General features: G+C 39.9%; 20 non-coding genes across 20 annotated transcripts; all 20 read right to left on the bottom strand.

The window, feature by feature from the left end:
• Positions 1 to 34: 34 nt before the first annotated feature.
• TRNAK-CUU (transfer RNA lysine (anticodon CUU)) lies at positions 35 to 107 on the bottom strand. The gene has a single exon. It is a non-coding gene; the product is annotated as a tRNA-Lys (tRNA).
• Positions 108 to 2985: 2878 nt separating this feature from the next.
• Positions 2986 to 3058, bottom strand: TRNAK-CUU (transfer RNA lysine (anticodon CUU)). The gene has a single exon. It is a non-coding gene; the product is annotated as a tRNA-Lys (tRNA).
• Positions 3059 to 4693: 1635 nt separating this feature from the next.
• TRNAA-AGC (transfer RNA alanine (anticodon AGC)) lies at positions 4694 to 4766 on the bottom strand. Its single transcript has one exon. It is a non-coding gene; the product is annotated as a tRNA-Ala (tRNA).
• Positions 4767 to 6805: 2039 nt separating this feature from the next.
• On the bottom strand, positions 6806 to 6878 carry TRNAA-AGC (transfer RNA alanine (anticodon AGC)). The gene has a single exon. It is a non-coding gene; the product is annotated as a tRNA-Ala (tRNA).
• Positions 6879 to 8917: 2039 nt separating this feature from the next.
• Positions 8918 to 8990, bottom strand: TRNAA-AGC (transfer RNA alanine (anticodon AGC)). Its single transcript has one exon. It is a non-coding gene; the product is annotated as a tRNA-Ala (tRNA).
• Positions 8991 to 9320: 330 nt separating this feature from the next.
• TRNAK-CUU (transfer RNA lysine (anticodon CUU)) lies at positions 9321 to 9393 on the bottom strand. Its single transcript has one exon. It is a non-coding gene; the product is annotated as a tRNA-Lys (tRNA).
• A 149-nt stretch (positions 9394 to 9542) lies between these two features.
• On the bottom strand, positions 9543 to 9615 carry TRNAK-CUU (transfer RNA lysine (anticodon CUU)). The gene has a single exon. It is a non-coding gene; the product is annotated as a tRNA-Lys (tRNA).
• Positions 9616 to 11653: 2038 nt separating this feature from the next.
• TRNAK-CUU (transfer RNA lysine (anticodon CUU)) lies at positions 11654 to 11726 on the bottom strand. Its single transcript has one exon. It is a non-coding gene; the product is annotated as a tRNA-Lys (tRNA).
• Positions 11727 to 13752: 2026 nt separating this feature from the next.
• TRNAK-CUU (transfer RNA lysine (anticodon CUU)) lies at positions 13753 to 13825 on the bottom strand. The gene has a single exon. It is a non-coding gene; the product is annotated as a tRNA-Lys (tRNA).
• A 978-nt stretch (positions 13826 to 14803) lies between these two features.
• TRNAK-CUU (transfer RNA lysine (anticodon CUU)) lies at positions 14804 to 14876 on the bottom strand. The gene has a single exon. It is a non-coding gene; the product is annotated as a tRNA-Lys (tRNA).
• Positions 14877 to 16513: 1637 nt separating this feature from the next.
• Positions 16514 to 16586, bottom strand: TRNAA-AGC (transfer RNA alanine (anticodon AGC)). The gene has a single exon. It is a non-coding gene; the product is annotated as a tRNA-Ala (tRNA).
• Positions 16587 to 16916: 330 nt separating this feature from the next.
• TRNAK-CUU (transfer RNA lysine (anticodon CUU)) lies at positions 16917 to 16989 on the bottom strand. The gene has a single exon. It is a non-coding gene; the product is annotated as a tRNA-Lys (tRNA).
• A 1636-nt stretch (positions 16990 to 18625) lies between these two features.
• On the bottom strand, positions 18626 to 18698 carry TRNAA-AGC (transfer RNA alanine (anticodon AGC)). The gene has a single exon. It is a non-coding gene; the product is annotated as a tRNA-Ala (tRNA).
• Positions 18699 to 19028: 330 nt separating this feature from the next.
• On the bottom strand, positions 19029 to 19101 carry TRNAK-CUU (transfer RNA lysine (anticodon CUU)). Its single transcript has one exon. It is a non-coding gene; the product is annotated as a tRNA-Lys (tRNA).
• Positions 19102 to 19250: 149 nt separating this feature from the next.
• Positions 19251 to 19323, bottom strand: TRNAK-CUU (transfer RNA lysine (anticodon CUU)). The gene has a single exon. It is a non-coding gene; the product is annotated as a tRNA-Lys (tRNA).
• Positions 19324 to 19675: 352 nt separating this feature from the next.
• Positions 19676 to 19748, bottom strand: TRNAA-AGC (transfer RNA alanine (anticodon AGC)). Its single transcript has one exon. It is a non-coding gene; the product is annotated as a tRNA-Ala (tRNA).
• A 989-nt stretch (positions 19749 to 20737) lies between these two features.
• On the bottom strand, positions 20738 to 20810 carry TRNAA-AGC (transfer RNA alanine (anticodon AGC)). The gene has a single exon. It is a non-coding gene; the product is annotated as a tRNA-Ala (tRNA).
• A 1404-nt stretch (positions 20811 to 22214) lies between these two features.
• On the bottom strand, positions 22215 to 22287 carry TRNAK-CUU (transfer RNA lysine (anticodon CUU)). Its single transcript has one exon. It is a non-coding gene; the product is annotated as a tRNA-Lys (tRNA).
• A 149-nt stretch (positions 22288 to 22436) lies between these two features.
• Positions 22437 to 22509, bottom strand: TRNAK-CUU (transfer RNA lysine (anticodon CUU)). Its single transcript has one exon. It is a non-coding gene; the product is annotated as a tRNA-Lys (tRNA).
• A 1830-nt stretch (positions 22510 to 24339) lies between these two features.
• TRNAK-CUU (transfer RNA lysine (anticodon CUU)) lies at positions 24340 to 24412 on the bottom strand. The gene has a single exon. It is a non-coding gene; the product is annotated as a tRNA-Lys (tRNA).
• Positions 24413 to 24501: the final 89 nt, after the last annotated feature.

Here is a 24501-nt window from a genome sequence, read left to right on the forward strand (position 1 = left end):
TCAATGCAATATTCAGGCAAAAATTACTCGTTTTCGCCCAACGTGGGGCTCGAACCCACGACCCTGAGATTAAGAGTCTCATGCTCTACCGACTGAGCTAGCCGGGCTCCCTCCTTAAGACAGTATGCAGACCAATCCCTTTTTGTGAAAAAAATCAAATCCTGGATATTCCTCTACTCTTGTTTTGCAAGGAAGCCAGATTTATACATCCTTCAGAGGACAGAGTGTCAAAAAAAATAAGAGAAAATGAAAACGGAAGTTGTGAGAACTTCATTTTGAGATTGCATAAGAATTCAAATTCCTCTCACATGCTAAAGAATACCTGAACCCTTTTGATTAAACCACTTTAGTTGTTATAATGAGACCATATTTGAAAGCCATCTGTGATTTTTCTGTTCTTACTCTGCAATGACCTTGGCAATGACAAGTTAAAAATAAAATGTATGCAAATTTTATAATGGAGAATGCGGGCATTGATCCCGCTACCTCTCGCATGCTAAGCGAGCGCTCTACCATTTGAGCTAATTCCCCTGTGTGTTTAATCTGCATAACATGAAAAAAGTAACCTTACTGCCTTCCACACTTTATTTGAAGTCCAATTGCCCATAACAGTGTTAAGTTCACTCCTAACTTATGCCTTACCTCCACTTATGGGATGTTTTACAGTTCAGGTTGGCCTGTTTACTCCTCGAATATGAGTGATATTGCGGTGTGTTCATCTAGACTCATACCCTAGCTAATCTTGAAGCTAAATTTCCCACCAATGAGAAACCAAGGGAGATACCATTTTTGATAGTTATTGCATGTCTAATGCAAGAATAATCACAAGATTATGAGAGTCCAGCAAAAATTACTCATTTTCGCCCAACATGGGGCTCGAACCCACGACCCTGAGATTAAGAGTCTCATGCTCTACCGACTGAGCTAGCCGGGCTCCCACTTCAAGATGGTATGCAGACTAATTATTTTTTATGAAGGAAATCCATTCCTGGACAATTTTTGGGAGTTATTGCAGGTCTAATGCAAGATTAATCTCCATATTATGAGAGTCAATGCAATATTCAGGCAAAAATTACTCGTTTTCGCCAAACGTGTGGCTCGAACCCTCGACCCTGAGATTAAGAGTCTCTTGCTCTACCGACTGAGCTAGCCGGGTTCCCTCCTTAAGAAAGTATGCAGACCAATCCCTTTTTGTGAAGAAAATCAAATCCTGGATATTCCTCTACTCTTGTTTTGCAAGGAAAGCCAGATTTATACATCCTTCAGAGGACAGAGTGTCAAAAAAAATAAGAGAAAATGAAAATGGAAGTTGTGAGAACTTCATTTTGAGATTGCATAAGAATTCAAATTCCTCTCACATGCTAAAGAATACCTGAACCCTTTTGATTAAACCACTTTAGTTGTTATAATGAGACCATATTTGAAAGCCATCTGTGATTTTTCTGTTCTTACTCTGCAATGACCTTGGCAATGACAAGTTAAAAATAAAATGTATGCAAATTTTATAATGGAGAATGCGGGCATCGATCCCGCTACCTCTCGCATGCTAAGCGAGCGCTCTACCATTTGAGCTTATTCCCCTGTGTGTTTAATCTGCATAACATGAAAAAAGTAACCTTACTGCCTTCCACACTTTATTTCAAGTCCAATTGCCCATAACAGTGTTAAGTTCACTCCTAACTTATGCCTTACCTCCACTTATGGGATGTTTTACAGTTCAGGTTGGCCTGTTTACTACTCGAATATGAGTGATATTGCGGTGTGTTCATCTAGACTCATACCCTAGCTAATCTTGAAGTTAAATTTCCCACCAATGAGAAACCAAGGGAGATACCATTTTTGATAGTTATTGCATGTCTAATGCAAGAATATTCACCAGATTATGAGAGTCAATGCAATAATCCAGCAAAAATTACTCATTATCGCCCAACGTGGGGCTCGAACCCACGACCCTGAGATTAAGAGTCTCGTGCTCTACCGACTGAGCTAGCCGGGCTCCCACTTCAAGATGGTATGCAGACTAATCATTTTTTATGAAGGAAATCCATTCCTGGACACTTTTTGGGAGTTATTGCAGGTCTAATGCAAGATTAATCCCCATATTATGAGAGTAAATGCAATATTCAGGCAAAAATTACTCATTTTCGCCCAACGTGGGGCTCGAACCCACGACCCTGAGATTAAGAGTCTCATGCTCTACCGACTGAGCTAGCCGGGTTCCCTCCTTAAGACAGTATGCAGACCAATCCCTTTTTGTGAAGAAAATCAAATCCTGGATATTCCTCTACTCTTGTTTTGCAAGGAAAGCCAGATTTATACATCCTTCAGAGGACAGAGTGTCAAAAAAAATAAGAGAAAATGAAAATGAAAGTTGTGAGAACTTCATTTTGAGATTGCATAAGAATTCAAATTCCTCTCACATGCTAAAGAATACCTGAACCCTTTTGATTAAACCACTTTAGTTGTTATAATGAGACCATATTTGAAAGCCATCTGTGATTTTTCTGTTCTTACTCTGCAATGACCTTGGCAATGACAAGTTAAAAATAAAATGTATGCAAATTTTATAATGGAGAATGCGGGCATCGATCCTGCTACCTCTCGCATGCTAAGCGAGCGCTCTACCATTTGAGCTAATTCCCCTGTGTGTTTAATCTGCATAACATGAAAAAAGTAACCTTACTGCCTTCCACACTTTATTTGAAGTCCAATTGCCCATAACAGTGTTAAATTCACTCCTAACTTATGCCTTACCTCCACTTATGGGATGTTTTACAGTTCAGGTTGGCCTGTTTACTACTCGAATATGAGTGATATTGCGGTGTGTTCATCTAGACTCATACCCTAGCTAATCTTGAAGTTAAATTTCCCACAAATGAGAAACCAAGGGAGATACCATTTTTGATAGTTATTGCATGTCTAATGCAAGAATATTCACCAGATTATGAGAGTCAATGCAATAATCCAGCAAAAATTACTCATTTTCGCCCAACGTGGGGCTCGAACCCACGACCCTGAGATTAAGAGTCTCATGCTCTACCGACTGAGCTAGCCGGGCTCCCACTTCAAGATGGTATGCAGACTAATTATTTTTTATGAAGGAAATCCATTCCTGGACAGTTTTTGGGAGTTATTGCAGGTCTAATGCAAGATTAATCTCCATATTATGAGAGTCAATGCAATATTCAGGCAAAAATTACTCTTTTTCGCCCAATTTGGGGCTCGAACCCACGACCCTGAGATTAAGAGTCTCATGCTCTACCGACTGAGCTAGCCGGGCTCCCTCCTTAAGACAGTATGCAGACCAATCCCTTTTTGTGAAGAAAATCAAATCCTGGATATTCCTCTACTCTTGTTTTGCAAGGAAAGCCAGATTTATACATCCTTCAGAGGACAGTGTCAAAAAAAATAAGAGAAAATGAAAATGGAAGTTGTAAGAACTTCATTTTGAGATTGCATAAGAATTCAAATTCCTCTCACATGCTAAAGAATACCTGAACCCTTTTGATTAAACCACTTTAGTTGTTATAATGAGACCATATTTGAAAGCCATCTGTGATTTTTCTGTTCTTACTCTGCAATGTCCTTGGCAATGACAAGTTAAAAATAAAATGTATGCAAATTTTACAATGGAGAATGCGGGCATCGATCCCGCTACCTCTCGCATGCTAAGCTAACGCTCTACCATTTGAGCTAATTCCCCTGTGTGTTTAATCTGCATAACATGAAAAAAGTAACCTTACTGCCTTCCACACTTTATTTGAAGTCCAATTGCCCATAACAGTGTTAAGTTCACTCCTAACTTATGCCTTGCCTCCACTTATGGGATGTTTTACAGTTCAGGTTGGCCTGTTTACTTCTCGAATATGAGTGATATTGCGGTGTGTTCATCTAGACTCATACCCTAGCTAATCTTGAAGTTAAATTTCCCACCAATGAGAAACCAAGGGAGATACCATTTCTGATAGTTATTGCATGTCTAATGCAAGAATATTCACCAGATTATGAGAGTCAATGCAATAATCCAGCAAAAATTACTCATTTTCGCCCAACCGGGGGCTCGAACCCACGACCCTGAGATTAAGGGTCTCATGCTCTACCGACTGAGCTAGCCGGGCTCCCACTTCAAGATGGTATGCAGACTAATCATTTTTTATGAAGGAAATCCATTCCTGGACAATTTTTGGGAGTTATTGCAGGTCTAATGCAAGATTGATCTCCATATTATGAGAGTCAATGCAATATTCAGGCAAAAATTACTCGTTTTCGCCCACCGTGGGGCTCGAACCCACGACCCTGAGATTAAGAGTCTCATGCTCTACCGACTGAGCTAGCCGGGCTCCCTCCTTAAGACAGTATGCAGACCAATCCCTTTTTGTGAAGAAAATCAAATCCTGGATATTCCTCTACTCTTGTTTTGCAAGGAAAGCCAGATTTATACATCCTTCAGAGGACAGAGTGTCAAAAAAAAATAAGAGAAAATGAAAACGGAAGTTGTGAGAACTTCATTTTGAGATTGCATAAGAATTCAAATTCCTCTCACATGCTAAAGAATACCTGAACCCTTTTGATTAAACCACTTTAGTTGTTATAATGAGACCATATTTGAAAGCCATCTGTGATTTTTCTGTTCTTACTCTGCAATGACCTTGGCAATGACAAGTTAAAAATAAAATGTATGCAAATTTTATAATGGAGAATGCGGGCATCGATCCCGCTACCTCTCGCATGCTAAGCGAGCGCTCTACCATTTGAGCTAATTCCCCTGTGTGTTTAATCTGTATAACATGAAAAAAGTAACCTCACTGCCTTCCACACTTTATTTGAAGTCCAATTGCCCATAACAGTGTTCAGTTCACTCCTAACTTATGCCTTACCTCCACTTATGGGATGTTTTACAGTTCAGGTTGGCCTGTTTACTACTCGAATATGAGTGATATTGTGGTGTGTTCATCTAGACTCATACCCTACCTAATCTTGAAGTTAAATTTCCCACCAATGAGAAACCAAGGGAGATACCATTTTTGATAGTTATTGCATGTCTAATGCAAGAATAATCACAAGATTATGAGAGTCCAGCAAAAATTACTCATTTTCGCCCAACGTGGGGCTCGAACCCACGACCCTGAGATTAAGAGTCTCATGCTCTACCGACTGAGCTAGCCAGGCTCCCACTTCAAGATGGTATGCAGACTAATTATTTTTTATGAAGGAAATCCATTCCTGGACAATTTTTGGGAGTTATTCGAGGTCTAATGCAATATTAATCTCCATATTATGAGAGTCAATGCAATATTCAGGCAAAAATTACTCTTTTTCGCCCAACTTGGGGCTCTAACCCACGACCCTGAGATTAAGAGTCTCATGCTCTACCGACTGAGCTAGCCGGGCTCCCTCCTTAAGACAGTATGCAGACCAATCCCTTTTTGTGAAGAAAATCAAATCCTGGATATTCCTCTACTCTTGTTTTGCAAGGAAAGCCAGATTTATACATCCTTCAGAGGACAGAGTGTCAAAAAAAATAAGAGAAAATGAAAATGGAAGTTGTGAGAACTTCATTTTGAGATTGCATAAGAATTCAAATTCCTCTCACATGCTAAAGAATACCTGAACCCTTTTGAATAAACCACTTTAGTTGTTATAATGAGACCATATTTGAAAGCCATCTGTGATTTTTCTGTTCTTACTCTGCAATGACCTTGGCAATGACAAGTTAAAAATAAAATGTATGCAAATTTTATAATGGAGAATGCGGGCATCGATCCCGTTACTTCTCGCATGCTAAGCGAGCGCTCTACCATTTGAGCTAATTCCCCTGTGTGTTTAATCTGCATAACATGAAAAAAGTAACCTTACTGCCTTCCACACTTTATTTGAAGTCCAATTGCCCATAACAGTGTTAAGTTCACTCCTAACTTATGCCTTACCTCCACTTATGGGATGTTTTACAGTTCAGGTTGGCCTGTTTACTACTCGAATATGAGTGATATTGCGGTGTGTTCATCTAGACTCATACCCTAGCTAATCTTGAAGTTAAATTTCCCACCAATGAGAAACCAAGGGAGATACCATTTCTGATAGTTATTGCATGTCTAATGCAAGAATATTCACCAGATTATGAGAGTCAATGCAATAATCCAGCAAAAATTACTCATTTTCGCCCAACGTGGGGCTCGAACCCACGACCCTGAGATTAAGGGTCTCATGCTCTACCGACTGAGCTAGCCGGGCTCCCACTTCAAGATGGTATGCAGACTAATCATTTTTTATGAAGGAAATCCATTCCTGGACAATTTTTGGGAGTTATTGCAGGTCTAATGCAAGATTAATCTCCATATTATGAGAGTCAATGCAATATTCAGGCAAAAGTTACACGTTTTCGCGCAACGTGGGGCTCGAACCCACGACCCTGAGATTAAGAGTCTCATGCTCTACCGACTGAGCTAGCCGGGCTCCCTCCTTAAGACAGTATGCAGACCAATCCCTTTTTGTGAAGAAAATCAAATCCTGGATATTCCTCTACTCTTGTTTTGCAAGGAAAGCCAGATTTATACATCCTTCAGAGGACAGAGTGTCCAAAAAAATAAGAGAAAATGAAAACGGAAGTTGTGAGAACTTCATTTTGAGATTGCATAAGAATTCAAATTCCTCTCACATGCTAAAGAATACCTGAATCCTTTTGATTAAACCACTTTAGTTGTTATAATGAGACCATATTTGAAAGCCATCTGTGATTTTTCTGTTCTTACTCTGCAATGACCTTGGCAATGACAACTTAAAAATAAAATGTATGCAAATTTTATAATGGAGAATGCGGGCATCGATCCCGCTACCTCTCGCATGCTAAGCGAGCGCTCTACCATTTGAGCTAATTCCCCTGTGTGTTTAATCTGCATAACATGAAAAAAGTAACCTCACTGCCTTCCACACTTTATTTGAAGTCCAATTGCCCATAACAGTGTTCAGTTCACTCCTAACTTATGCCTTACCTCCACTTATGGGATGTTTTACAGTTCAGGTTGGCCTGTTTACTACTCGAATATGAGTGATATTGTGGTGTGTTCATCTAGACTCATACCCTACCTAATCTTGAAGTTAAATTTCCCACCAATGAGAAACCAAGGGAGATACCATTTTTGATAGTTATTGCATGTCTAATGCAAGAATAATCACAAGATTATGAGAGTCCAGCAAAAATTACTCATTTTCGCCCAACAGGGGGCTCGAACCCACGACCCTGAGATTAAGAGTCTCATGCTCTACCGACTGAGCTAGCCGGGCTCCCACTTCAAGATGGTATGCAGACTAATTATTTTTTATGAAGGAAATCCATTCCTGGACAATTTTTGGGAGTTATTCGAGGTCTAATGCAAGATTAATCTCCATATTATGAGAGTCAATGCAATATTCAGGCAAAAATTACTCTTTTTCGCCCAACTTGGGGCTCTAACCCACGACCCTGAGATTAAGAGTCTCATGCTCTACCGACTGAGCTAGCCGGGCTCCCTCCTTAAGACAGTATGCAGACCAATCCCTTTTTGTGAAGAAAATCAAATCCTGGATATTCCTCTACTCTTGTTTTGCAAGGAAAGCCAGATTTATACATCCTTCAGAGGACAGAGTGTCAAAAAAAATAAGAGAAAATGAAAATGGAAGTTGTGAGAACTTCATTTTGAGATTGCATAAGAATTCAAATTCCTCTCACATGCTAAAGAATACCTGAACCCTTTTGAATAAACCACTTTAGTTGTTATAATGAGACCATATTTGAAAGCCATCTGTGATTTTTCTGTTCTTACTCTGCAATGACCTTGGCAATGACAAGTTAAAAATAAAATGTATGCAAATTTTATAATGGAGAATGCGGGCATCGATCCCGTTACTTCTCGCATGCTAAGCGAGCGCTCTACCATTTGAGCTAATTCCCCTGTGTGTTTAATCTGCATAACATGAAAAAAGTAACCTTACTGCCTTCCACACTTTATTTGAAGTCCAATTGCCCATAACAGTGTTAAGTTCACTCCTAACTTATGCCTTACCTCCACTTATGGGATGTTTTACAGTTCAGGTTGGCCTGTTTACTACTCGAATATGAGTGATATTGCGGTGTGTTCATCTAGACTCATACCCTAGCTAATCTTGAAGTTAAATTTCCCACCAATGAGAAACCAAGGGAGATACCATTTCTGATAGTTATTGCATGTCTAATGCAAGAATATTCACCAGATTATGAGAGTCAATGCAATAATCCAGCAAAAATTACTCATTTTCGCCCAACGTGGGGCTCGAACCCACGACCCTGAGATTAAGGGTCTCATGCTCTACCGACTGAGCTAGCCGGGCTCCCACTTCAAGATGGTATGCAGACTAATCATTTTTTATGAAGGAAATCCATTCCTGGACAATTTTTGGGAGTTATTGCAGGTCTAATGCAAGATTAATCTCCATATTATGAGAGTCAATGCAATATTCAGGCAAAAGTTACTCGTTTTCGCGCAACGTGGGGCTCAAACCCACGACCCTGAGATTAAGAGTCTCATGCTCTACCGACTGAGCTAGCCGGGCTCCCTCCTTAAGACAGTATGCAGACCAATCCCTTTTTGTGAAGAAAATCAAATCCTGGATATTCCTCTACTCTTGTTTTGCAAGGAAAGCCAGATTTATACATCCTTCAGAGGACAGAGTGTCCAAAAAAATAAGAGAAAATGAAAACGGAAGTTGTGAGAACTTCATTTTGAGATTGCATAAGAATTCAAATTCCTCTCACATGCTAAAGAATACCTGAACCCTTTTGATTAAACCACTTTAGTTGTTATAATGAGACCATATTTGAAAGCCATCTGTGATTTTTCTGTTCTTACTCTGCAATGACCTTGGCAATGACAAGTTAAAAATAAAATGTATGCAAATTTTATAATGGAGAATGCGGGCATCGATCCCGCTACCTCTCGCATGCTAAGCGAGCGCTCTACCATTTGAGCTAATTCCCCTGTGTGTTTAATCTGCATAACATGAAAAAAGTAACCTCACTGCCTTCCACACTTTATTTGAAGTCCAATTGCCCATAACAGTGTTCAGTTCACTCCTAATTTATGCCTTACCTCCACTTATGGGATGTTTTACAGTTCAGGTTGGCCTGTTTACTACTCGAATATGAGTGATATTGTGGTGTGTTCATCTAGACTCATACCCTACCTAATCTTGAAGTTACATTTCCCACCAATGAGAAACCAAGGGAGATACCATTTTTGATAGTTATTGCATGTCTAATGCAAGAATAATCACAAGATTATGAGAGTCCAGCAAAAATTACTCATTTTCGCCCAACGTGGGGCTCGAACCCACGACCCTGAGATTAAGAGTCTCATGCTCTACCGACTGAGCTAGCCGGGCTCCCACTTCAAGATGGTATGCAGACTAATCATTTTTTATGAAGGAAATCCATTCCTGGACAATTTTTGGGAGTTATTGCAGGTCTAATGCAAGATTAATCTCCATATTATGAGAGTCAATGCAATATTCAGGCAAAAATTACTCGTTTTCGCCCAACGTGGGGCTCGAACCCACGACCCTGAGATTAAGAGTCTCATGCTCTACCGACTGAGCTAGCCGGGCTCCCTCCTTAAGACAGTATGCAGACCAATCCCTTTTTGTGAAAAAAATCAAATCCTGGATATTCCTCTACTCTTGTTTTGCAAGGAAGCCAGATTTATACATCCTTCAGAGGACAGAGTGTCAAAAAAAATAAGAGAAAATGAAAACGGAAGTTGTGAGAACTTCATTTTGAGATTGCATAAGAATTCAAATTCCTCTCACATGCTAAAGAATACCTGAACCCTTTTGATTAAACCACTTTAGTTGTTATAATGAGACCATATTTGAAAGCCATCTGTGATTTTTCTGTTCTTACTCTGCAATGAACTTGGCAATGACAAGTTTAAAATAAAATGTATGCAAATTTTATAATGGAGAATGCGGGCATTGATCCCGCTACCTCTCGCATGCTAAGCGAGCGCTCTACCATTTGAGCTAATTCCCCTGTGTGTTTAATCTGCATAACATGAAAAAAGTAACCTTACTGCCTTCCACACTTTATTTGAAGTCCAATTGCCCATAACAGTGTTAAGTTCACTCCTAACTTATGCCTTACCTCCACTTATGGGATGTTTTACAGTTCAGGTTGGCCTGTTTACTACTCGAATATGAGTGATATTGCGGTGTGTTCATCTAGACTCATACCCTAGCTAATCTTGAAGTTAAATTTCCCACCAATGAGAAACCAAGGGAGATACCATTTCTGATAGTTATTGCATGTCTAATGCAAGAATATTCACCAGATTATGAGAGTCAATGCAATAATCCAGCAAAAATTACTCATTTTCGCCCAACGTGGGGCTCGAACCCACGACCCTGAGATTAAGGGTCTCATGCTCTACCGACTGAGCTAGCCGGGCTCCCACTTCAAGATGGTATGCAGACTAATCATTTTTTATGAAGGAAATCCATTCCTGGACAATTTTTGGGAGTTATTGCAGGTCTAATGCAAGATTAATCTCCATAATATGAGAGTCAATGCAATATTCAGGCAAAAGTTACTCGTTTTCGCGCAACGTGGGGCTCGAACCCACGACCCTGAGATTAAGAGTCTCATGCTCTACCGACTGAGCTAGCCAGGCTCCCTCCTTAAGACAGTATGCAGACCAATCCCTTTTTGTGAAGAAAATCAAATCCTGGATATTCCTCTACTCTTGTTTTGCAAGGAAAGCCAGATTTATACATCCTTCAGAGGACAGAGTGTCCAAAAAAATAAGAGAAAATGAAAACGGAAGTTGTGAGAACTTCATTTTGAGATTGCATAAGAATTCAAATTCCTCTCACATGCTAAAGAATACCTGAACCCTTTTGATTAAACCACTTTAGTTGTTATAATGAGACCATATTTGAAAGCCATCTGTGATTTTTCTGTTCTTACTCTGCAATGACCTTGGCAATGACAAGTTAAAAATAAAATGTATGCAAATTTTATAATGGAGAATGCGGGCATCGCTCCCGCTACCTCTCGCATGCTAAGCGAGCGCTCTACCATTTGAGCTAATTCCCCTGTGTGTTTAATCTGCATAACATGAAAAAAGTAACCTCACTGCCTTCCACACTTTATTTGAAGTCCAATTGCCCATAACAGTGTTCAGTTCACTCCTAACTTATGCCTTACCTCCACTTATGGGATGTTTTACAGTTCAGGTTGGCCTGTTTACTACTCGAATATGAGTGATATTGTGGTGTGTTCATCTAGACTCATACCCTACCTAATCTTGAAGTTAAATTTCCCACCAATGAGAAACCAAGGGAGATACCATTTTTGATAGTTATTGCATGTCTAATGCAAGAATAATCACAAGATTATGAGAGTCCAGCAAAAATTACTCATTTTCGCCCAACGTGGGGCTCGAACCCACGACCCTGAGATTAAGAGTCTCATGCTCTACCGACTGAGCTAGCCAGGCTCTCACTTCAAGATGGTATGCAGACTAATCATTTTTTATGAAGGAAATCCATTCCTGGACAATTTTTGGGAGTTATTGCAGGTCTAATGCAAGATTAATCTCCATATTATGAGAGTCAATGCAATATTCAGGCAAAAATTACTCGTTTTCGCCCAACGTGGGGCTCGAACCCACGACCCTGAGATTAAGAGTCTCATGCTCTACCGACTGAGCTAGCCGGGCTCCCTCCTTAAGACAGTATGCAGACCAATCCCTTTTTGTGAAAAAAATCAAATCCTGGATATTCCTCTACTCTTGTTTTGCAAGGAAAGCCAGATTTATACATCCTTCAGAGGACAGAGTGTCAAAAAAATAAAAGAAAATGAAAATGGAAGTTGTGAGAACTTCATTTTGAGATTGCATAAGAATTCAAATTCCTCTCACATGCTAAAGAATACCTGAACCCTTTTGATTAAACCACTTTAGTTGTTATAATGAGACCATATTTGAAAGCCATCTGTGATTTTTCTGTTCTTACTCTGCAATGACCTTGGCAATGACAAGTTAAAAATAAAATGTATGCAAATTTTATAATAGAGAATGCGGGCATCGATCCCGCTACCTCTCGCATGCTAAGCGAGTGCTCTACCATTTGAGCTAATTCCCCTGTGTTTTTAATCTGCATAACATGAAAAAAGTAACCTCACTGCCTTCCACACTTTATTTGAAGTCCAATTGCCCATAACAGTGTTCAGTTCACTCCTAACTTATGCCTTACCTCCACTTATGGGATGTTTTACAGTTCAGGTTGGCCTGTTTACTACTCGAATATGAGTGATATTGTGGTGTGTTCATCTAGACTCATACCCTACCTAATCTTGAAGTTAAATTTCCCACCAATGAGAAACCAAGGGAGATACCATTTTTGATAGTTATTGCATGTCTAATGCAAGAATAATCACCAGATTATGAGAGTCCAGCAAAAATTACTCATTTTCGCCCAACGTGGGGCGCGAACCCACGACCCTGAGATTAAGAGACTCATGCTCTACCGACTGAGCTAGCCGGGCTCCCACTTCAAGATGGTATGCAGACTAATCATTTTTTATGAAGGAAATCCATTCCTGGACAATTTTTGGGAGTTATTGCAGGTCTAATGCAAGATTAATCTCCATATTATGAGAGTCAATGCAATATTCAGGCAAAAATTACTCGTTTTCGCCCAACGTGGGGCTTGAACCCACGACCCTGAGATTAAGAGTCTCATGCTCTACCGACTGAGCTAGCCGGGCTCCCACTTCAAGATGGTATGCAGACTAATCATTTTTTATGAAGGAAATCCATTCCTGGACAATTTTTGGGAGTTATTGCAGGTCTAATGCAAGATTAATCTCCATATTATGAGAGTCAATGCAATATTCAGGCAAAAATTACTCGTTTTCGCCCAACATGGGGCTTGAACCCACGACCCTGAGATTAAGAGTCTCATGCTCTACCGACTGAGCTAGCCGGGCTCCCTCCTTAAGACAGTATGCAGACCAATCCCTTTTTGTGAAGAAAATCAAATCCTGGATATTCCTCTACTCTTGTTTCGCAAGGAAGCCAGATTTATACATCCTTCAGAGGACAGAGTGTCAAAAAAAATAAGAGAAAATGAAAACGGAAGTTGTGAGAACTTCATTTTGAGATTGCATAAGAATTCAAATTCCTCTCACATGCTAAAGAATACCTGAATACCTTTTGATTAAACCACTTTAGTTGTTATAATGAGACCATATTTGAAAGCCATCTGTGATTTTTATGTTCTTACTCTGCAATGACCTTGGCAATGACAAGTTAAAAATAAAATGTATGCAAATTTTATAATGGAGAATGCGGGCATTGATCCCGCTACCTCTCGCATGCTAAGCGAGCGCTCTACCATTTGAGCTAATTCCCCTGTGTGTTTAATCTGCATAACATGAAAAAAGTAACCTTACTGCCTTCCACACTTTATTTGAAGTCCAATTGCCCATAACAGTGTTAAGTTCACTCCTAACTTATGCCTTACCTCCACTTATGGGATGTTTTACAGTTCAGGTTGGCCTGTTTACTACTCGAATATGAGTGATATTGCGGTGTGTTCATCTAGACTCATACCCTAGCTAATCTTGAAGCTAAATTTCCCACCAATGAGAAACCAAGGGAGATACCATTTTTGATAGTTATTGCATGTCTAATGCAAGAATAATCACAAGATTATGAGAGTCCAGCAAAAATTACTCATTTTCGCCCAACGTGGGGCTCGAACCCACGACCCTGAGATTAAGAGTCTCATGCTCTACCGACTGAGCTAGCCGGGCTCCCACTTCAAGATGGTATGCAGACTAATTATTTTTTATGAAGGAAATCCATTCCTGGACAATTTTTGGGAGTTATTGCAGGTCTAATGCAAGATTAATCTCCATATTATGAGAGTCAATGCAATATTCAGGCAAAAATTACTCGTTTTCGCCAAACGTGTGGCTCGAACCCTCGACCCTGAGATTAAGAGTCTCATGCTCTACCGACTGAGCTAGCCGGGCTCCCTCCTTAAGACAGTATGCAGACCAATCCCTTTTTGTGAAGAAAATCAAATCCTGGATATTCCTCTACTCTTGTTTTGCAAGGAAAGCCAGATTTATACATCCTTCAGAGGACAGAGTGTCAAAAAAAAATAAGAGAAAATGAAAACGGAAGTTGTGAGAACTTCATTTTGAGATTGCATAAGAATTCAAATTCCTCTCACATGCTAAAGAATACCTGAACCCTTTTGATTAAACCACTTTAGTTGTTATAATGAGACCATATTTGAAAGCCATCTGTGATTTTTCTGTTCTTACTCTGCAATGACCTTGGCAATGACAAGTTAAAAATAAAATGTATGCAAATTTTATAATGGAGAATGCGGGCATCGATCCCGCTACCTCTCGCATGCTAAGCGAGCGCTCTACCATTTGAGCTTATTCCCCTGTGTGTTTAATCTGCATAACATGAAAAAAGTAACCTCACTGCCTTACACACTTTATTTGAAGTCCAATTGCCCATAACAGTGTTCAGTTCACTCCTAACTTATGCCTTACCTCCACTTATGGGATGTTTTACAGTTCAGGTTGGCATGTTTACTACTCGAATATGAGTGATATTGTGGTGTGTTCATCTAGACTCATACCCTACCTAATCTTGAAGTTAAATTTCCCACCAATGAGAAACCAAGGGAGATACCATTTTTGATAGTTATTGCATGTCTAATGCAAGAATAATCACAAGATTATGAGAGTCCAGCAAAAATTACTCATTTTCGCCCAACGTGGGGCTCGAACCCACGACCCTGAGATTAAGAGTCTCATGCTCTACCGACTGAGCTAGCCGGGCTCCCACTTCAAGATGGTATGCAGACTAATTATTTTTTATGAAGGAAATCCATTCCTGGACAATTTTTGGGAGTTATTCGAGGTCTAATGCAAGATTAATCTCCATATTATGAGAGTCAATGCAATATTCAGGCAAAAATTACTCTTTTTCGCCCAACTTGGGGCTCTAACCCACGACCCTGAGATTAAGAGTCTCATGCTCTACCGACTGAGCTAGCCGGGCTCCCTCCTTAAGACAGTATGCAGACCAATCCCTTTTTGTGAAGAAAATCAAATCCTGGATATTCCTCTACTCTTGTTTTGCAAGGAAAGCCAGATTTATACATCCTTCAGAGGACAGAGTGTCAAAAAAAATAAGAGAAAATGAAAATGGAAGTTGTGAGAACTTCATTTTGAGATTGCATAAGAATTCAAATTCCTCTCACATGCTAAAGAATACCTGAACCCTTTTGAATAAACCACTTTAGTTGTTATAATGAGACCATATTTGAAAGCCATCTGTGATTTTTCTGTTCTTACTCTGCAATGACCTTGGCAATGACAAGTTAAAAATAAAATGTATGCAAATTTTATAATGGAGAATGCGGGCATCGATCCCGTTACTTCTCGCATGCTAAGCGAGCGCTCTACCATTTGAGCTAATTCCCCTGTGTGTTTAATCTGCATAACATGAAAAAAGTAACCTTACTGCCTTCCACACTTTATTTGAAGTCCAATTGCCCATAACAGTGTTAAGTTCACTCCTAACTTATGCCTTACCTCCACTTATGGGATGTTTTACAGTTCAGGTTGGCCTGTTTACTACTCGAATATGAGTGATATTGCGGTGTGTTCATCTAGACTCATACCCAAGCTAATCTTGAAGTTAAATTTCCCACCAATGAGAAACCAAGGGAGATACCATTTCTGATAGTTATTGCATGTCTAATGCAAGAATATTCACCAGATTATGAGAGTCAATGCAATAATCCAGCAAAAATTACTCATTTTCGCCCAACGTGGGGCTCGAACCCACGACCCTGAGATTAAGGGTCTCATGCTCTACCGACTGAGCTAGCCGGGCTCCCACTTCAAGATGGTATGCAGACTAATCATTTTTTATGAGGGAAATCCATTCCTGGACAATTTTTGGGAGTTATTGCAGGTCTAATGCAAGATTAATCTCCATATTATGAGAGTCAATGCAATATTCAGGCAAAAGTTACTCGTTTTCGCGCAACGTGGGGCTCGAACCCACGACCCTGAGATTAAGAGTCTCATGCTCTACCGACTGAGCTAGCCGGGCTCCCTCCTTAAGACAGTATGCAGACCAATCCCTTTTTGTGAAGAAAATCAAATCCTGGATATTCCTCTACTCTTGTTTTGCAAGGAAAGCCAGATTTATACATCCTTCAGAGGACAGAGTGTCAAAAAAAAATAAGAGAAAATGAAAACGGAAGTTGTGAGAACTTCATTTTGAGATTGCATAAGAATTCAAATTCCTCTCACATGCTAAAGAATACCTGAACCCTTTTGATTAAACCACTTTAGTTGTTATAATGAGACCATATTTGAAAGCCATCTGTGATTTTTCTGTTCTTACTCTGCAATGACCTTGGCAATGACAAGTTAAAAATAAAATGTATGCAAATTTTATAATGGAGAATGCGGGCATCGATCCCGCTACCTCTCGCATGCTAAGCGAGCGCTCTACCATTTGAGCTAATTCCCCTGTGTGTTTAATCTGCATAACATGAAAAAAGTAACCTCACTGCCTTCCACACTTTATTTGAAGTCCAATTGCCCATAACAGTGTTCAGTTCACTCCTAACTTATGCCTTACCTCCACTTATGGGATGTTTTACAGTTCAGGTTGGCCTGTTTACTACTCGAATATGAGTGATATTGTGGTGTGTTCATCTAGACTCATACCCTACCTAATCTTGAAGTTACATTTCCCACCAATGAGAATCCAAGGGAGATACCATTTTTGATAGTTATTGCATGTCTAATGCAAGAATAATCACAAGATTATGAGAGTCCAGCAAAAATTACTCATTTTCGCCCAACGTGGGGCTCGAACCCACGACCCTGAGATTAAGAGTCTCATGCTCTACCGACTGAGCTAGCCGGGCTCCCACTTCAAGATGGTATGCAGACTAATCATTTTTTATGAAGGAAATCCATTCCTGGACAATTTTTGGGAGTTATTCGAGGTCTAATGCAAGATTAATCTCCATATTATGAGAGTCAATGCAATATTCAGGCAAAAATTACTCTTTTTCGCCCAACTTGGGGCTCTAACCCACGACCCTGAGATTAAGAGTCTCATGCTCTACCGACTGAGCTAGCCGGGCTCCCTCCTTAAGACAGTATGCAGACCAATCCCTTTTTGTGAAGAAAATCAAATCCTGGATATTCCTCTACTCTTGTTTTGCAAGTAAAGCCAGATTTATACATCCTTCAGAGGACAGAGTGTCAAAAAAAATAAGAGAAAATGAAAATGGAAGTTGTGAGAACTTCATTTTGAGATTGCATAAGAATTCAAATTCCTCTCACATGCTAAAGAATACCTGAACCCTTTTGAATAAACCACTTTAGTTGTTATAATGAGACCATATTTGAAAGCCATCTGTGATTTTTCTGTTCTTACTCTGCAATGACCTTGGCAATGACAAGTTAAAAATAAAATGTATGCAAATTTTATAATGGAGAATGCGGGCATCGATCCCGTTACTTCTCGCATGCTAAGCGAGCGCTCTACCATTTGAGCTAATTCCCCTGTGTGTTTAATCTGCATAACATGAAAAAAGTAACCTTACTGCCTTCCACACTTTATTTGAAGTCCAATTGCCCATAACAGTGTTAAGTTCACTCCTAACTTATGCCTTACCTCCACTTATGGGATGTTTTACAGTTCAGGTTGGCCTGTTTACTACTCGAATATGAGTGATATTGCGGTGTGTTCATCTAGACTCATACCCTAGCTAATCTTGAAGTTAAATTTCCCACCAATGAGAAACCAAGGGAGATACCATTTCTGATAGTTATTGCATGTCTAATGCAAGAATATTCACCAGATTATGAGAGTCAATGCAATAATCCAGCAAAAATTACTCATTTTCGCCCAACGTGGGGCTCGAACCCACGACCCTGAGATTAAGGGTCTCATGCTCTACCGACTGAGCTAGCCGGGCTCCCACTTCAAGATGGTATGCAGACTAATCATTTTTTATGAAGGAAATCCATTCCTGGACAATTTTTGGGAGTTATTGCAGGTCTAATGCAAGATTAATCTCCATATTATGAGAGTCAATGCAATATTCAGGCAAAAGTTACTCGTTTTCGCGCAACGTGGGGCTCGAACCCACGACCCTGAGATTAAGAGTCTCACGCTCTACCGACTGAGCTAGCCGGGCTCCCTCCTTAAGACAGTATGCAGACCAATCCCTTTTTGTGAAGAAAATCAAATCCTGGATATTCCTCTACTCTTGTTTTGCAAGGAAAGCCAGATTTATACATCCTTCAGAGGACAGAGTGTCCAAAAAAATAAGAGAAAATGAAAACGGAAGTTGTGAGAACTTCATTTTGAGATTGCATAAGAATTCAAATTCCTCTCACATGCTAAAGAATACCTGAACCCTTTTGATTAAACCACTTTAGTTGTTATAATGAGACCATATTTGAAAGCCATCTGTGATTTTTCTGTTCTTACTCTGCAATGACCTTGGCAATGACAAGTTAAAAATAAAATGTATGCAAATTTTATAATGGAGAATGCGGGCATCGATCCCGCTACCTCTCGCATGCTAAGCGAGCGCTCTACCATTTGAGCTAATTCCCCTGTGTGTTTAATCTGCATAACATGAAAAAAGTAACCTCACTGCCTTCCACACTTTATTTGAAGTCCAATTGCCCATAACAGTGTTCAGTTCACTCCTAACTTATGCCTTACCTCCACTTATGGGATGTTTTACAGTTCAGGTTGGCCTGTTTACTACTCGAATATGAGTGATATTGTGGTGTGTTCATCTAGACTCATACCCTACCTAATCTTGAAGTTACATTTCCCACCAATGAGAATCCAAGGGAGATACCATTTTTGATAGTTATTGCATGTCTAATGCAAGAATAATCACAAGATTATGAGAGTCCAGCAAAAATTACTCATTTTCGCCCAACGTGGGGCTCGAACCCACGACCCTGAGATTAAGAGTCTCATGCTCTACCGACTGAGCTAGCCGGGCTCCCACTTCAAGATGGTATGCAGACTAATCATTTTTTATGAAGGAAATCCATTCCTGGACAATTTTTGGGAGTTATTGCAGGTCTAATGCAAGATTAATCTCCATATTATGAGAGTCAATGCAATATTCAGGCAAAAATTACTCATTTTCGCCCAACGTGGGGCTCGAACCCACGACCCTGAGATTAAGAGTCTCATGCTCTACCGACTGAGCTAGCCGGGCTCCCTCCTTAAGACAGTATGCAGACCAATCCCTTTTTGTGAAAAAAATCAAATCCTGGATATTCCTCTACTCTTGTTTTGCAAGGAAAGCCAGATTTATACATCCTTCAGAGGACAGAGTGTCAAAAAAAATAAGAGAAAATGAAAATGGAAGTTGTGAGAACTTCATTTTGAGATTGCATAAGAATTCAAATTCCTCTCACATGCTAAAGAATACCTGAACCCTTTTGATTAAACCACTTTAGTTGTTATAATGAGACCATATTTGAAAGCCATCTGTGATTTTTCTGTTCTTACTCTGCAATGACCTTGGCAATGACAAGTTAAAAATAAAATGTATGCAAATTTTATAATGGAGAATGCGGGCATCGATCCCGCTACCTCTCGCATGCTAAGCGAGCGCTCTACCATTTGAGCTAATTCCCCTGTGTGTTTAATCTGCATAACATGAAAAAGTAACCTTACTGCCTTCCACACTTTATTTGAAGTCCAATTGCCCATAACAGTGTTAAGTTCACTCCTAACTTATGCCTTACCTCCACTAATGGGATGTTTTACAGTTCAGGTTGGCCTGTTTACTACTCGAATATGAGTGATATTGCGGTGTGTTCATCTAGACTCATACCCTAGCTAATCTTGAAGCTAAATTTCCCACCAATGAGAAACCAAGGGAGATACCATTTCTGATAGTTATTGCATGTCTAATGCAAGAATATTCACCAGATTATGAGAGTCAATGCAATAATCCAGCAAAAATTACTCGTTTTCGCCCAACGTGGGGCTCGAACCCACGACCCTGGGATTAAGAGTCTCATGCTCTACCGACTGAGCTAGACGGGCTCCCACTTCAAGATGGTATGCAGACTAATCATTTTTTAATGAAGGAAATCCATTCCTGGACAATTTTTGGGAGTTATTGCAGGTCTAATGCAAGATTAATCTCCATATTATGAGAGTCAATGCAATATTCAGGCAAAAATTACTCGTTTTCGCCCAACGTGGGGCTTGAACCCACAACCCTGAGATTAAGAGTCTCATGCTCTACCGACTGAGCTAGCCGGGCTCCCTCCTTAAGACAGTATGCAGACCAATCCCTTTTTGTGAAGAAAATCAAATCCTGGATATTCCTCTACTCTTGTTTTGCAAGGAAAGCCAGATTTATACATCCTTCAGAGGACAGAGTGTCAAAAAATATAAGAGAAAATGAAAACGGAAGTTGTGAGAACTTCATTTTGAGATTGCATAAGAATTCAAATTCCTCTCACATGCTAAAGAATACCTGAACCCTTTTGATTAAACCACTTTAGTTGTTATAATGAGACCATATTTGAAAGCCATCTGTGATTTTTCCGTTCTTACTCTGCAATGACCTTGGCAATGACAAGTTAAAAATAAAATGTATGCAAATTTTATAATGGAGAATGCGGGCATCGATCCCGCTACCTCTCGCATGCTAAGCGAGCGCTCTACCATTTGAGCTAATTCCCCTGTGTGTTTAATCTGCATAACATGAAAAAAGTAACCTTACTGCCTTCCACACTTTATTTGAAGTCCAATTGCCCATAACAGTGTTAAGTTCACTCCTAACGTATGCCTTACCTCCACTTATGGGATGTTTTACAGTTCAGGTTGGCCTGTTTACTACTCGAATATGAGTGATATTGCGGTGTGTTCATCTAGACTCATACCCTAGCTAATCTTGAAGTTAAATTTCCCACCAATGAGAAACCAAGGGAGATACCATTTCTGATAGTTATTGCATGTCTAATGCAAGAATATTCACCAGATTATGAGAGTCAATGCAATAATCCAGCAAAAATTACTCATTTTCGCCCAACGTGGGGCTCGAACCCACGACCCTGAGATTAAGAGTCTCATGCTCTACTGACTGAGCTAGCCGGGCTCCCACTTCAAGATGGTATGCAGACTAATCATTTTTTATGAAGGAAATCCATTCCTGGACAATTTTTGGGAGTTATTGCAGGTCTAATGCAAGATTAATCTCCATATTATGAGAGTCAATGCAATATTCAGGCAAAAATTACTCGTTTTCGCCCAACGTGGGGCTCAACCCACGACCCTGGGATTAAGAGTCTCATGCTCTACCGACTGAGCTAGCCGGGCTCCCTCCTTAAGACAGTATGCAGACCAATCCCTTTTTGTGAAGAAAATCAAATCCTGGATATTCCTCTACTCTTGTTTTGCAAGGAAAGCCAGATTTATACATCCTTCAGAGGACAGAGTGTCAAAAAATATAAGAGAAAATGAAAACGGAAGTTGTGAGAACTTCATTTTGAGATTGCATAAGAATTCAAATTCCTCTCACATGCTAAAGAATACCTGAACCCTTTTGATTAAACCACTTTAGTTGTTATAATGAGACCATATTTGAAAGCCATCTGTGATTTTTCTGTTCTTACTCTGCAATGACCTTGGCAATGACAAGTTAAAAAGTAAAATGTATGCAAATTTTATAATGGAGAATGCGGGCATCGATCCCGCTACCTCTCGCATGCTAAGCAAGCGCTCTACCATTTGAGCTAACTCCCCTGTGTGTTTAATCTGCATAACATGAAAAAAGTAACCTTACTGCCTTCCACACTTTATTTGAAGTCCAATTGCCCATAACAGTGTTAAGTTCACTCCTAACCTATGCCTTACCTCCACTTATGGGATGTTTTACAGTTCAGGTTGGCCTGTTCACTACTCGAATATGAGTGATATTGCGGTGTGTTCATCTAGACTCATACCCTAGCTAATCTTGAAGTTAAATTTCCCACCAATGAGAAACCAAGGGAGATACCATTTCTGATAGTTATTGCATGTCTAATGCAAGAATATTCACCAGATTATGAGAGTCAATGCAATAATCCAGCAAAAATTACTCATTTTCGCCCAACGTGGGGCTCGAACCCACGACCCTGAGATTAAGAGTCTCATGCTCTACCGACTGAGCTAGCCGGGCTCCCACTTCAAGATGGTATGCAGACTAATCATTTTTTATGAAGGAAATCCATTCCTGGACAATTTTTGGGAGTTATTGCAGGTCTAATGCAAGATTAATCTCCATATTATGAGAGTCAATGCAATATTCAGGCAAAAATTACTCGTTTTCGCCCAACGTGGGGCTCGAACCCACGACCCTGAGATTAAGAGTCTCATGCTCTACCGACTGAGCTAGCCGGGCTCCCTCCTTAAGACAGTATGCAGACCAATCCCTTTTTGTGAAGAAAATCAAATCCTGGATATTCCTCTACTCTTGTTTTGCAAGGAAAGCCAGATTTATACATCCTTCAGAGGACAGAGTGTCAAAAAAAATAAGAGAAAATGAAAACGGAAGTTGTGAGAACTTCATTTTGAGATTGCATAAGAATTCAAATTCCTCTCACATGCTAAAGAATACCTGAACCCTTTTGATTAAACCACTTTAGTTGTTATAATGAGACCATATTTGAAAGCCATCTGTGATTTTTCTGTTCTTACTCTGCAATGACCTTGGCAATGACAAGTTAAAAAGTAAAATGTATGCAAATTTTATAATGGAGAATGCGGGCATCGATCCCGCTACCTTTCGCATGCTAAGCGAGCGCTCTACCATTTGAGCTAACTCCCCTGTGTGTTTAATCTGCATAACATGAAAAAAGTAACCTTACTGCCTTCCACACTTTATTTGAAGTCCAATTGCCCATAACAGTGTTAAGTTCACTCCTAACCTATGCCTTACCTCCACTTATGGGATGTTTTACAGTTCAGGTTGGCCTGTTTACTACTCGAATATGAGTGATATTGCGGTGTGTTCATCTAGACTCATACCCTAGCTAATCTTGAAGTTAAATTTCCCACCAATGAGAAACCAAGGGAGATACCATTTCTGATAGTTATTGCATGTCTAATGCAAGAATATTCACCAGATTATGAGAGTCAATGCAATAATACAGCAAAAATTACTCATTTTCGCCCAACGTGGGGCTCGAACCCACGACCCTGAGATTAAGGGTCTCATGCTCTACCGACTGAGCTAGCCGGGCTCCCACTTCAAGATGGTATGCAGACTAATCATTTTTTATGAAGGAAATCCATTCCTGGACAATTTTTGGGAGTTATTGCAGGTCTAATGCAAGATTGATCTCCATATTATGAGAGTCAATGCAATATTCAGGCAAAAATTACTCGTTTTCGCCCAACGTGGGGCTCGAACCCACGACCCTGGGATTAAGAGTCTCATGCTCTACCAACTGAGCTAGCCGGGCTCCCTCCATAAGACAGTATGCAGACCAATCCCTTTTTGTGAAGAAAATCAAATCCTGGATATTCCTCTACTCTTGTATTGCAAGGAAAGCCAGATTTATACATCCTTCAGAGGACAGAGTGTAAAAAAAAATAAGAGAAAATGAAAATGGAAGTTGTGAGAACTTCATTTTGAGATTGCATAAGAATTCAAATTCCTCTCACATGCTAAAGAATACCTGAACCCTTTTGATTAAACCACTTTAGTTGTTATAATGAGACCATATTTGAAAGCCATCTGTGATTTTTCTGTTCTTACTCTGCAATGACCTTGGCAATGACAAGTTAAAAATAAAATGTATGCAAATTTTATAATGGAGAATGCGGGCATCGATCCCGCTACCTCTCACATGCTAAGCGAGCGCTCTACCATTTGAGCTAATTCCCCTGTGTGTTTAATCTGCATAACATGAAAAAAGTAACCTTACTGCCTTCCACACTTTATTTGAAGTCCAATTGCCCATAACAGTGTTAAGTTCACTCCTAACTTATGCCTTACCTCCACTTATGGGATGTTTTACAGTTCAGGTTGGCCTGTTTACTACTCGAATATGAGTGATATTGCGGTGTGTTCATCTAGACTCATACCCTAGCTAATCTTGAAGTTAAATTTCCCACCAATGAGAAACCAAGGGAGATACCATTTCTGATAGTTATTGCATGTCTAATGCAAGAATATTCACCAGATTATGAGAGTCAATGCAATAATCCAGCAAAAATTACTCATTTTCGCCCAACGTGGGGCTCGAACCCACGACCCTGAGATTAAGAGTCTCATGCTCTACCGACTGAGCTAGCCGGGCTCCCACTTCAAGATGGTATGCAGACTAATCATTTTTTATGAAGGAAATCCATTCCTGGACAATTTTTGGGAGTTATTGCAGGTCTAATG

The sequence above is a fragment of the Lissotriton vulgaris genome, chromosome 1_1 (assembly GCF_964263255.1).
Source record: "Lissotriton vulgaris chromosome 1_1, aLisVul1.2, whole genome shotgun sequence".
NCBI classification, from domain to species: Eukaryota; Metazoa; Chordata; class Amphibia; order Caudata; family Salamandridae; genus Lissotriton; species Lissotriton vulgaris.